This window comes from Papaver somniferum, chromosome 7, assembly GCF_003573695.1.
Source record: "Papaver somniferum cultivar HN1 chromosome 7, ASM357369v1, whole genome shotgun sequence".
Classification (NCBI taxonomy): domain Eukaryota; kingdom Viridiplantae; phylum Streptophyta; class Magnoliopsida; order Ranunculales; family Papaveraceae; genus Papaver; species Papaver somniferum.
The window spans coordinates 54,105,336-54,118,808 of NC_039364.1; the positions used below are offsets into that span (position 1 = coordinate 54,105,336).

The 13,473-nt window shown below is 40.5% G+C and overlaps 1 long non-coding RNA gene across 1 annotated transcript; it reads right to left on the reverse strand.

The window, feature by feature from the left end:
* Positions 1–11,333: 11,333 nt before the first annotated feature.
* Positions 11,334–13,137, reverse strand: LOC113297340. Its single transcript, XR_003333453.1, has 2 exons — positions 12,786–13,137; positions 11,334–11,870 (listed from the first exon to the last, which is right to left on the reverse strand). It is a non-coding gene; the product is annotated as an uncharacterized LOC113297340 (long non-coding RNA).
* Between the last annotated feature and the right edge of the window lie 336 nt (positions 13,138–13,473).

Sequence of the window (13,473 nt, forward strand, 5' to 3'; positions counted from 1 at the left end):
TCCAACTTCGCTAGCTTGGTCGGACAACCTAGGTTAAGAGCTAGACGACCAATGAAGCGTCTATGTGATCACCGTCCGCCACTCTTCCACATGGAGCGATCGACCATGAGATGGCTCGCCCATGAGGCTTCCAAACGACCGCTCGAAAATGGCTAGACGTGTTGATGTTTTATGATGCTTAAATCCGCGACTTATTCAGTTAAGCCTTAAAACAGCGATGCTTCATATGTATTGATTATACTCGATGCACTACATGCATAGAATACACACGATATTTTATAAATATCAATTCCCTAAATAACTTAGTTATTTAGCCTTGCACCGCATGCTACTTCTTGTGGGTCCCACGATCCACACATTCGAGACATCAAGCATGTTACAAACTGGGGGATACTTACTGGGGTATTGGTCTGGCGGTTTACAGCGTGCAGCGTGCAACGCGCCATCACAAGAACGTGTCAGGAAGACATGGATGGTTAGTGATGATGGAGGAAGTGGGCAAAGACTGATCATGTGACATTAACACACGACCCCACTATCCCATTACTCCACTTCCTCCACTTCCCACGAGAGATGAGGGTTATGCTCAATAGCTTGTATAAATAGGTTCTCCTCCCTATTTCCAAAAGAGACAGAAACCAAGTGTTGATATAACGTATTCAAACACTCAGAGCTGATTGTTTACATTTTTGCAAGCCAGTTCATCTTTCTGATACAAGTCATAAACAGCCAACACATTCACACTCTCAACAACTTCTTCGCTTCCCTCCCTAAGATCAACCCCATCTTTTTCACATTGTGACCGAAGCAAGCCTGGAACGGACCCATTTCTTGGTTTAGGCCAGAATTGTACAGATTGATCTCTCGAATCAGAAAGCATTCTCGTGCAGTGTATTTGTTTAGGGTTTAGATTCGTTTCTCATCCTCACACACCCAAATTTACCAAAAACCGCAGAAGCAATTTTCACCCATAAACAATTGGCGACCACAGTGGGAGATTAATCTCTAGGTTGTGAAGTCAATTTCCTCAATACCAATTCAATTTTTCTGATTTCAAAAATGGTGGATCTTAGGTATGGATCAGCAACCAATCCCGACGGAACCAGCGCCGACAACACTCTCGGCGTTGATATCCTGGTTAGTGGTGTTACCGTGCAACCTTCCAATACGGTCAATGTATCCCGTGGAATTACGTCCTCTACCACCAACACCAGCGGAGCAGGAGGAGATATTCCATTAGGTGTGACGCATCCTATCACCAGAGCCAGAGCATCTGCAAATCCCGGCATTTCTTCGAGTGTAACGCCTCCGTCTGTCACCAGGGCGACCAGCACTCCTCCCTCAGGACGAGGGGCCGGAGGAGCCATAGGATGACAACCCCCTATTACCATGGTGGATTTGATGGAGAGACAAGAAATCCTTGTTAAGGAACAGACAGACATGGCTACAACTCAGAAATAGGTACTCACTTTTCTCAAAACACTAACTGATCGGTTGCCACAAGAGCGAGACATCCCCTGGAGCCAACAAGGGATGCATTCAACGCACCTGGAGCAGGTACCTCAGCAGCGCGGACCTACATGGATGAAGAAGCTCGGTTTGCTCCTGAGTGTCCGAGATAATGGGATCAGGAGCGTACCCCAGCGACGCGGGCCTACACGGACGAAGAAGCTCGTGTTTGCTGAGCGTCCAAGAGAAAGGGACCAGGAGCGTTCTAGGGAGAGGGACCGGCCATCCAACTTCATCAAACGAGAGGACTTGGAGAGGTTCCTCCAAAATCGTGGCAAGGGAAATTCGATGGATATGCACCAGCATCAACCTCCATACCCTCAAGACGTGCAGCGGATTCCCCTTCCTAGGGGACACACCTCCCCTCAATTCACCCTTTACGATGGTACTGGTAATGCTCGTGAACACATCTCTCGATTTTAAGAATCTTTGGGGGAACATGAATGCAATCATGTTCTCTGCCTGAAAGAGTTCTCAAAATCACTTAGGGAAGGGCGTACACCTGGTGCAACAACATCGCACCTAACAGCATATCCAATTGGGGCGAAATGGTCAGTGCTTTCTACAGGAAATATTTCTTCGTGTCTCAGCAGATCACTTTTTCAGATCCGGGGAGAGTCTCCCAGCGGAACAATGAGCATCCGAATGATTTCGTTAAGAGGTTCAGGACTCAAGCATTGGATTGTCATGATCCAAACGTCACTGAACGCCAGTTGGTGGAGTTGTGCATTAACGGGATGGTACCCATATACCGTGCTTTGTTAGAGAATATGTGCTTCCAAACATTCTCTGAGCTCCATGAAGCTGCCAAGCGTTCAGGCACAACCGCCCCAGCGTTGTTGGAAAGAACCAGAGTTGTTCGAAACGAAGATCCACGTGAGAGTCGAGGTAGCAGGCGTCACATCAACAAGCAATATAATACTGGTCCTTCTGTGAGCGTGGTGGGCGAAGGAGGAAAAAGGAAAGCTCCAGCAACCGAACAACAACCCAAGCGTGCGGCTCCAGCGCACACAACTTCGTCTCTAAAAGGAACGAGCAAGAATCTTGCACAAGACGTTGAAGATACAGGATTCCCATTTTCAATGAATGAAGTAATGGAACTCTTGGAAGCATGGATTCATGATGACGTTATCAAGCTGCCTCCTATCAGACGCTCGCCGACTGAGAAAGACATGACGGACCCCAAGTGTTGCCGCTACCATAGGTTTGTCCATCACCCGACCAAGGACTGCAACAAGTTGAAACAAATCTTCATAGAAAAAATAGAGGCAGGAGAACTCCAGTGGGAAACGAAGGGGTTCATAGAGATCCTCTTTCTATTAGGAGTTGTATGATTTCTGGGGATTTTTTTCGCAAGACTGTACAATCTATGATGGAGCATTTGTGCGAAATCTTATATCTCTTCAAGGCACAACGTCAAGACATATTCACAACCCTCAATCATATCGTGTCAGGCAGGCGTTTGTATCCAGAAAAGGAAGCCGTCTCGGAACCTCAGTCTTTTCCGGAAGATACGTCCAGCAAGGGAAACTGGGGACTCTTGACCGTCACTCATTTGAAGGATGTCAAGTTCGATAGCACATTGATCGATGCAGCCTCCGAATTCAACATCATCACTGTCAAGACTATGAGGGCCGCAAGAATTTCAAAGCAAGAAGCTACTCGAAGCCCAACCGTGATCAGGAACTCAGAAGGAGAATTCATAGACTCCTATGGATGCATTGATCTTGATGTCAAAATCAGTGATATTCCAACCCAGGCCAAATTTTACATAGTCAAAGAATGTTCGAATTACGACATGGTCCTGGGGAGCCCGTGGATACACGACAACAAAGCAGTGACGGGGGCGTGTCCTTTACCTGTTTCGGTACCTGAAAGAATCTCCAACGAGCCATCAAATCTTAAAGATTGTTTGTTGCCGTATCAACAACTTGCAAATGTGACGCAACTTCCTGGAGAAAGCCCGTCGTCATACATTAGGATATTTCGAGCTCAAGTCTCATTGAACAACCCTTTTTACAAACAGTAAATCACCTTCCTGCTGGGCCTCGGGGACTTGTTTCAGCCAACAAAATAACCGCACTAAGAGATGTGAGTGGAGTGTCGTTCCTTTTAAACGCTTTGCCAAGAACTTGGAAGCAGTCAGAGACAATGTGTCCCAAAAGCAAGATGATGTGCCCAGTCCAAATCCGTTTCAAATTGGAGATATGGTAGTAAAGATAACCGCGTTTCAAGTTGGAAACGTAGCAGTGAAAATAACTACTCAATCTGATTTGTCGGCATAGGAAGAGGAAGCATTTTTGGTAGCAAATGTTATCTTGGGTGGCTATTGTAAGATCATCAACACAGACAAGCTCGAGGGCGTGATTATTCACTCACGATGGCTCAAGCCCTGCGACACCTAAGAGAACGGCGCTACCCCTTTCCTCCAGTTTCCTCCGTAGAACTTCCTCCCACAATTTCCCTTTTAATACAATGTTTGTAATTCCTCCAAAATGATTGCACTACTTGCTTTCATAAATTATTAGGGTTTCAATTTTCAAGTAATCAAAATGTTATTTCCTTTAGAAATTTCTTCACCCCTAGGCATGACACAAAATCCTGAGTCGTCCTAAATCATAATTACCCAGAATGAAAACCCTAAAAAAGAAATCCTTGTACCTTCTGAAGACGTTGGAGGGATGAAACATGTAAAAAAAAAGGGGGGGGGGAGTGCTCTAAACAGTCTACTTCAACAGCATCAGACCTATGCCAGGAGAGCACGGACAGGTTCGTGGTTTTATTATGACATTACTTCTTTATCACAAGAATCACATACAATCATATGAAGGCACACTATTGCACCTGAGGCGATTCAGATGCAGTCTCAATGAAAGATTTGTCTCAAGAAAAAACATAAATAAAAGCCCTTGTTCAAACTAACAAGCAGAAAAAAGAAGATCTTGAACTCAACCGCCACTGAGTACAAGGAGAAAATGTCACGAATCACGAGAAAATACTCAGAAAAGGGAATGAACAGGAAGATTTAGTCATCAAGAAGATTGATTGTGTCTCCATCACCACTGGATCCTGCTTGAACACCATCGCCATCGTGGGTCGCTACTGCTTCTTCCTTTGGATCTGCCTCAGCTTCCACTTCGGATGTTTCTGCAACCATGTTCTCCGCTTTAACAACATCCTTGGTAGGGAAAGCTTCCATACCTTCTTCAAGAGCCACTGCAGAAATGGTGGTGGAAACTTTTGGATACTCGGGTTCGTACGGGTCAGAATCGAGGATTATCACACCGTCGTGGATTGGATAATCACATTTATCTTCACTTGGAGGTCGTTCGTGTTCAACCCTCCGCCTCTTTAGCCGTGCTGCAAACCTATCAGCTCTTGCACTCACTGGTACTTGCGACGCTTCATCATGTCTCCATTGCTCCTCCATGTCGATCGAAGCTGAAAGAGCACGGATACGTCCTCTGGCAATACGCAGATGCAGAATGGGAATCCCCTGTATAACACGACCGACTTCGCGAAGTGGGAGGTCGATTTTAGCCATTACCTCCTCGTGTGCATTAGCATCAGGCTTGTTGACTTAGAAACTTTTTTCTGGAGAAGTTACAGAGTGGTCATCACCAACCGCTTCCATGATACACTGCAAAGAAGAAGAAGTTATGGTTGCGCAAAAAAAAATCATCATCAGTCAATCAAAAGATCAGATAAGCACGGAGCGGTACCTGGGATATAGAAGAAAACAATTATGCAATAGGAGGAAGGTCCTTGGAGTCTTCTTTATATTTCACGAGCCAACAGGATCCCAGGAGGAAAAATGAGTCTTTGTTTGCCACCTATAAAGGCTACTGATTCGGTATAGTGATCAACAATACTTATCAGATATACAATGCTTATCAGATGTATTTGAGAGAAGCTACCGTATAAGGTAAGGGAGCGCACCCAGTCCAAGAAACGGGCCGAGCACTGTCCAGGTTTATGCGGAGGAAATTAAAGGAAACCAAAGCGGCTCGCCCAACCAAGTCGTGTTTTCTTCCAAACCCTAATTAAGGTCGGAAAATACCGTTGAGCATCAAAGAGGAACGGCTCAACCAACTCTGGGACGTTTGAGGCATATTACGGTGTTCGACCATGCGGTAAATATGTATTTACTTTAGCTTGGTCATTTCAGTATGCAAATTGTCACCATCTCATGCCTACCCCACAATAATGTAACCATTATGTGCTAGGCAGGGGACTTAATGTTGATGGTGGATTTTTTTTCAAAGGCTAAAATTGTAAAATCCGAACTTAATACGTTGACATCCTGCAGAGGATAAGGCTATCTGAGTGATGAATACTTCTTCACTTTACTAATTCACCTAGAATGGAGCATGTGGAAACAATCCCAGTATTTTGTGAATTAAATACACCCAGAAACGGAGCATGTAGCAACAATCCCGATATTCTGTGAGTTTATAGCATTATTAATTAATGCTTGATTAGCCTTGTATTTCCTGTGATGTTCCCGCAGAACTCTCATTATTGGTGCGGCATGACGACCGAGTGTTGCTCTTAGCAGTAAAACGAATCTCCAAGTGTAAATAGTGAGGCATGCACGAAATACCCGTACAGGATAATTGTCTCGGTGTGTTATACTAGCCCGATTGAGCATTTTTCCTAAGGGAAATCTGGACTTCCCATGTCAGTCTCAGAAACAATCACGACCACGCAGGTTGGCCGCATGATTTAACCAGCCTAGACGATCCTCAACAGGAGCAGGCTATCACCGCAATGACCACCAGGGGGTCCGTTTATGCCCTGGCCGGTCGAACACATGCTATGCCCCCAAAACAGCCACCAAACGCTAGACCTGAAGAAGGATGGTCGAGCTGGTATGGAGTGGCTAGTATGCGCAAGGATGTCAAAAACAGTCTCAAAGAAGTCGCGGCCGTCCAACTTCGCAAGCCAAGTTGGTCGGCTTGGATCGTCCCGCGATTGACCGGAGAAGCGTTGGCATGCAGATTGGCGGGCGCACTTTTCACGTACATGATCGGCTCTCTCACGACCAAGCTATGGAGAAATAAATGTTTGCTCAAAACATGGCTGGCATGATGCTTTAAAAGCCGTGGAAACACCACTAGTGTCTTAAATTGATCACGACCATCCAACTTCGCAAGCATAAATGGATGGCTTAGATCACACTTAGGACCGTGGAACAAGTACACATATGCTCACCGCCGACCCAACGTGGGCCCCACACGATCGGTCTCCCCAAAGGAGGAGTGCAGCTTGCTAAACCGATCGGTTGAAGTTGCACGGGTGTGAACTATACAAAACCCTAATTAGGGTTTGCGGCTTGTTACATGTGTCGTTAATCGATCACCAGCGTCTATCTTTGCAAGCTTGGATGGAGGGCGTAGATATAGACTTAAGAGGTCCCAAGCAGTCAACATGATCACTGTGGGCCAGTCTGCACGTATGACCGATCGGCCTAGGCCAACCATGGTCGAAAGCCTCGAAACGCGCACCTAAAATAGGCATGTGGCGCGGTTTCCAATTCCTTTGCGGCAATGGATTTCTGTCGAAAACCGATCTCAACCACTCACCTTTGCCGGTCAAACTGAATGACCTAGATCGCACCTTCGCGAGACGAGCCAGCATGGACATGTACACTAACGGGCCGCCTCCGTGCAGGACCAATCGGTCCCACCAAAACTGGCTCCCATGCTTGAGTTCGATCAATCCAAAGAGTGATGCTTGCGCACCTCTTTAAAACCTAATATTCCATCAACGGTCGAAGATGAGGGTCTTAAGCCATCTCGTCCGTCCAACTTCGTTAGCTTGGTCAGACAGCCTAGGTTAAGAGCTAGACGACCAATGAAGCGTCTCTGTGATCACCGTCCGCCACTCTTCCACATGGACCGATCGACCATGAGATGGCTCGCCCATGAGGCTTCCAAACGATTGCTCGAAGATGGCTAGACGTGTTGACGTTTTAAGACGCTTAAATCCGCGACTTATTCGGTTAAGCCATAAAACAGCGATGCTTCATATGTATTGATTATACTCGATGCATTACATGCATAGAATACACACGATATTTTATAAATATCAATTCCCTAAATAACTTAGTTATTTAGCCTAGCATCGCATGCTACTTCCTGTGGGTCCCACGATCCACACATTCGAGACATCAAGCATGTCACAAACTGGGGGATACTTACTGGGGTATTGGTCTAGCGGTTTACAGCGTGCAGCGTGCAACGCGCCATCACAAGAACGTGTCAGGAAGACATGGACGGTTAGTGATGATGGAGGAAGTGGGCAAAGACTGATCGTGTGACATTAACACACGACCCCACTATCCTCCACTTCTTCCACTTCCCACGAGAGACGAGGGTTATGCTCAATGGCTTGTATAAATAGGTTCTCCTCCCTATTTTCAAAAGAGACATAAACCAAGTATTGATATAACGTATTCAAACACTCAGAGCTGATTGCTTACATTTTTGCAAGCCAGTTCATCTTTCTGATACAAGTCATAAACAGCCAACACCTTCACACTCTCAACACCTTCTTCGCTTCCCTCCTTAAGATCAACCCCATCTCCTTCACTTTATGACCGAAGCAAGCCTGGAACAACCATTTCTTGGTTTAGGCCAGAATTGTACAGATTGATCTCTCGAATCAGAAAGCATTCTCGTGCAGTGCATTTGTATAGGGTTTAGATTCGTTTTCTCATCCACACACACACAAATTTACCAAAAACCGCAGAAACAATTTTATATTTTTGAGAATTGCTAGCTTAACCTAATATTTGTCTTGAATAAACCACTGGGTGAAACATGTAGTGAGACCAATTGAAAACCTTTACTATCATTATCATTGTTGGGTTTTTCTCGGGTTGTTTTTCGGAAAAACTTGCGGTCATCCTGTGCAATTATTTCTTTTGTATTAATAATCATCTTATTTTCACATTAAAAAAATCAACCACAACATCCATAATAATGTTATTTGTGTCCTAACTACATAGAATAAACATTTCTACTAACATACTGAGCACCCGCACTACCATCACCGGAACCACCCATCACCACTACCTTTTCTACCACCAACACTATCGTCATTGGCTCTATGCACCACCACTCATAAAGACCACCCCGATCATCCGTAATGTTTATCAACAAATTTTTTATTTATTTAAAGAAAATATGTTTATTAAGACATTTATAATGAGAGATTAATAAAATATTTATTATGTGAAGTTAGTGACACAATAATGATGTAAACAACTAAAACCGTTGATATATGTTTTCCCTAAATAAATCCCAGCCGCTCTTTATGTTGCCTAACTTGTCCAATAGCAAAATTTAGATTAATAAAAAAAAAATTGGTATGGTATGCAAAATAAAATATTATTTACAGTTTATATGCAAATAATTTATTATATGTCAAAAGGGGTTGGTGCCCAGCTTGTCGCTCGACTGATAATCAATTCATTGTAAATGTTTGCTCTTTTGTTTTCTAATAAAGCCCTCTGAGGCATCTTTTTATGCAAAATAATTTTTATAACCGCTCTTTATCTTGGTTTGGTATCTAACTTTCAGAATGAGCTTGGTTTCTTTATAGTCCTTAACGGTTAATCTTCTTTCATGTGCCGACCCAACAAAAAATTGGCCTAGAATATTTATTTTAACTTAAAAAAGTTTAAAAAATAAAAGAAAAACAAATTTAAAAACTAGTACTCCGTCCGTCCTAAATTATTAGTCCGCTTTGACTAAGTCAAGATATTAAGGAGACCGGAGGAGTGTACAAAACTACCCCTATTAAATGCTATGTTATTATTAGAACTAAAAAGAGTATATGGAGTATGTAAGTAAAACACATTGGTAATTATAATATTTATAGAAATATTTAAATAGAAGATAAAAATAAAAATCGTTATGAGTTGATTTAGTAGATTTGTTTCCTATTGAGGAAGATATCATTTAATATTTAGATTGGTGATATTTAAAATAATTTTATAATTGTAGAAGATTGAAGGATATATTTGAGAGTTTGACTAAAAAATATGACTATAAACAGAAGCTGGCAGTATTTTATGACAGACAAAAATAGAATAGAGGACAGAAATTTTAGGACAGAGGAGTATCAAATAAAAAAAATAAACCAAGGGTAACTAAGTAATTCATCCCACTACCACTACTTATTCCACCACCACCACCATTAACGTCATCGCTCCACCATTCTCACCAACACATACCACCATTATCCCCACCGTTTATCCACCACCCCCGTCTACCATCACAACCACGTTTATCTTCACCTCTAAATTTATTATGTATTATATTAATGAAATTATTAGTTTGAATTTAAAAAAATTAAGAAAATAAAAGAAAAACAAATTTAAAAACTAAATAATTTATGTACCTTACACCTTCTCATCACACTACCACTACTTCTTCAACCACCACCACCATTAACAACACCACTCCACCATTCTCACCAACACCCACCACCATTATCCCCACCGCTGATCCACCACCCCCGCCCACAATCACTATCACTATTAATGTCTACTGATTTAATATAAGGTAAATTTGGTGTATTATATTAATGAAAGTATTAGTTTTAAATTTAAAAAAATAAGAAAATAAAATAAAAACAAATTTTAAAAATTAAGTAATTTATGTACCTTACACCTTTCTGATCTCACTACCACTACTTATTCCACCACCACACCATGAACGTCATCACTCCACTGTTCTCACCAAAACCCACCACCATTATCCCCAATGTTGATCCACCACCTCCGCACACCATCAAAACCACCATTAATGTCTACTGATTTAATATAAGATAAATTTATATGTATTGTATTAATGAAAGTATATTTATTTGATTAATTAAACAAACATTTATTATGAAATACTAATAAAACATTTATTATTGAAGGTTAATTAAACTGATCATTTTACGGTCGTAGATTAGCTTTCCCAATAATGAATCCTGGCCGCTCTTTATCTTGCCTAAGTTGTCCAAACTATGCTTTATAAGCTAGATATAATTGTTTTATTAAGCATAATAAATTATTCCTATACATGAATTTAATTAGTTATACAAATACAATAACAACATTCTCAACAAAATATTAAAACCGAATTACATATCAAATGATAATAACAAAAACAACAAGGTCCATAATCCATCTAAGTTTAAATTCCACTTCCACTATTTAAGAAATCTGCAAAAAATGTCAATTGGGGTGAGCTGACGGCTCAATAGGCATACTTTCCCATCCTCTAAAAATATACAAACATCCCAATAAGTTAAATAAGACATGCATTTAATGATTCTGTTTATAAATTCACAACACCTGAATTAATTCTTAATTATTATTCATTTCATTTTATTTTTTGAGTTCACGATACGAATGTCCTTGGTTCGTACACCCACCTATCGTTTCTCGGCACGGACAACCTCCATCAATGGTCAGGAAGAAAGTTCCTATGGGAATCATACCCATTTGTTTTCGGGGATCATTACCCGTTTCACTTTCGTTATCTGGCACGAACAACCGACATTGATGGTCAGGAAACACAAGTTCCTATTGGGAATCATTACCCATTTAAATCTCGGGGATCATCACCCACCGTTAGCATGAAACAATATTCCATCTAACGGTAAAACATGAACTCATCCTTTTAGTAATTACTTTTACAATTCATATATATAATCTTCCCATTTCAATTTCATGAATACATTAGCAAACAACAATCATACTTATTCATATAGAATGCGGATAAAATATAGAACTGCAAATAAAATAAAAGATGAAGACATCATTTCCAATCCATAAAATCACAAATAAATATGATTAGAAGATGAGTTAGTAAACCTACCTTGATAATTGTTTATCATCTCATAGTTTATACTCCAAGGAAACCAATAAATCAATTCATAGACAACATGCTTCTTCCATTCCATAAACCACTCTAGATATTATTATCAAACTACTAATATAAGAACATATAATAGGTAACTATCTATAAGGGAGTTTATAAGGTCTATAGGGAAACAAGGAAGAAGAAGGAGAGAAAATGAGATAAGAATGGTTGGATCCTCTACTTACCCTCTCTAGCCTAATATATATATACAATATTCAGATCTATAATTTAATACTATCATTTAATTAATACTAGTATACCCCTTGAACTCTGCTCGGGTACAGTAGACCTCTGCTCCTCCGTCAAGTTTTTCCAACAGATTCTTTGTCGATCACGGTTCATTGCTCGTTGAATGGCCAGCTACTCTGCGGTCATGTTTTATCTCTGATTAACAGAGCAAGTTCCAGTAGTTTCCATTTGTTTCATCAATTAAACCTGAGTTGCGTGCATTTGTGATTTAAAAAAAAATGGTGAGCGTCATTCATAATTTTGCTGAGAATGTTAATACTCAATGAATTTTTACTGGAACGAATTTGTTCGTGAATGAATCAATTTGTCTGGCAATCTATCATTACATGTCATAGCATAAGTGTTGGCAGTCTATCATTACAGGTCAGTACCTAACCTTAAGCCTCTAACCATCTAGTTTCTCAAAATTAGTATCGATATCAAATACATCTTGATGCTTCAATGTCGTAAGCACAAAGCCACAAATAAAATGCAGCAATCCTCACATTAACTTTAAAACTGCACCGCAAAAATGCAAGATGGCAAAATATCAAAAGATTCTTTGACCTGGTTACCAAACCATCATCAAGAACCGTCTTGAATTGAAGATCCATTCAAGTTAATCAACAAAAAAACATCAACATAACATAATCTTGGATACCTCTACTTCCAGTGGAAATGTATATAGAATTGTAAACAATGCATTAGTCTCTTATTAAAAGAGGGACTTAAGGTTGTGCACGTCGAGAAAGGACAGAAGTAACTAAAGCAGCCTCCTTATTCCACTAACCCCATAAACATTTAAACAGTAATGGAAAAGAAACACAGTAAGATTCATGCAATGATAGAGGATTGGTGCTCAAACACAATAACACACATATCAGGTCAATGACTGTCAATGTCCAAATATTCATTAACCAATTGGAATTCCAATGTCAGTATATGCATTCAACCCCAACTGAATGATTCGCACGGAAGGAGGATTAATAGAAACATTACAAAACAAAGTCTTATGTTTGGGATTAAAAAAAAAAGTGAGAGAGGTATCTGAATCTAACAAAACCCAAATTGAAACATGGAATTATTACTACAAAGAGTTGGAATTAATAGTTTCGTACAAACCTGGAGAAGAAAAATCCCCAATTTGATACTATTGATTCAAACACCAATCCAACCCTTAGAAATATGGTGTTCATACATACTTGTGTAGTTGAAGCATTTCAGTTCTTCAATCCATTTTTTCTCAGCTCAATTTTTGTTGTTTAAATTACTCAATGGGAAAACCCTAAGTTCAATGGGAAATTGAGATGAAGGTTAATAATTTAGTATATTTGACGAACAAAGCTTGAATTGAAGCTAGAGTTGGAGAAGATTGAATATTGGAGCTAAATCAGAACATATATCATCGCTCTCATCTGCGTTTTCTCCTCGAAACCCTTTTTTTTTTCTCCACTAAACCTAAGTCGAAGAACCGAAAGAGAGAAATGAAATTTGTGCCTGAGATTTCTTATATATATCTTTAACTTTTAGGTCCTTAGGAATTTAAGTAATTTAATATAAACCCCCACAATTCATAAATATCATACCGAGATCCTCATCTGATGGACGGCTGTAATTAAATTTCGCTTTTTGAAGTCATCTGATCCGACGGACAACATTGAAAATACACACGGAAATTTGAGGTCGTACCAAAAAAGCCTATTTTCTTTATATTAGTATATAAGATGGGAAATTGAGATGAAGGTTAATAATTTAGCATGTTTGACGAACAAATCTTGAATTGAAGCGGGAGTCGGAGAAGATTGAATAT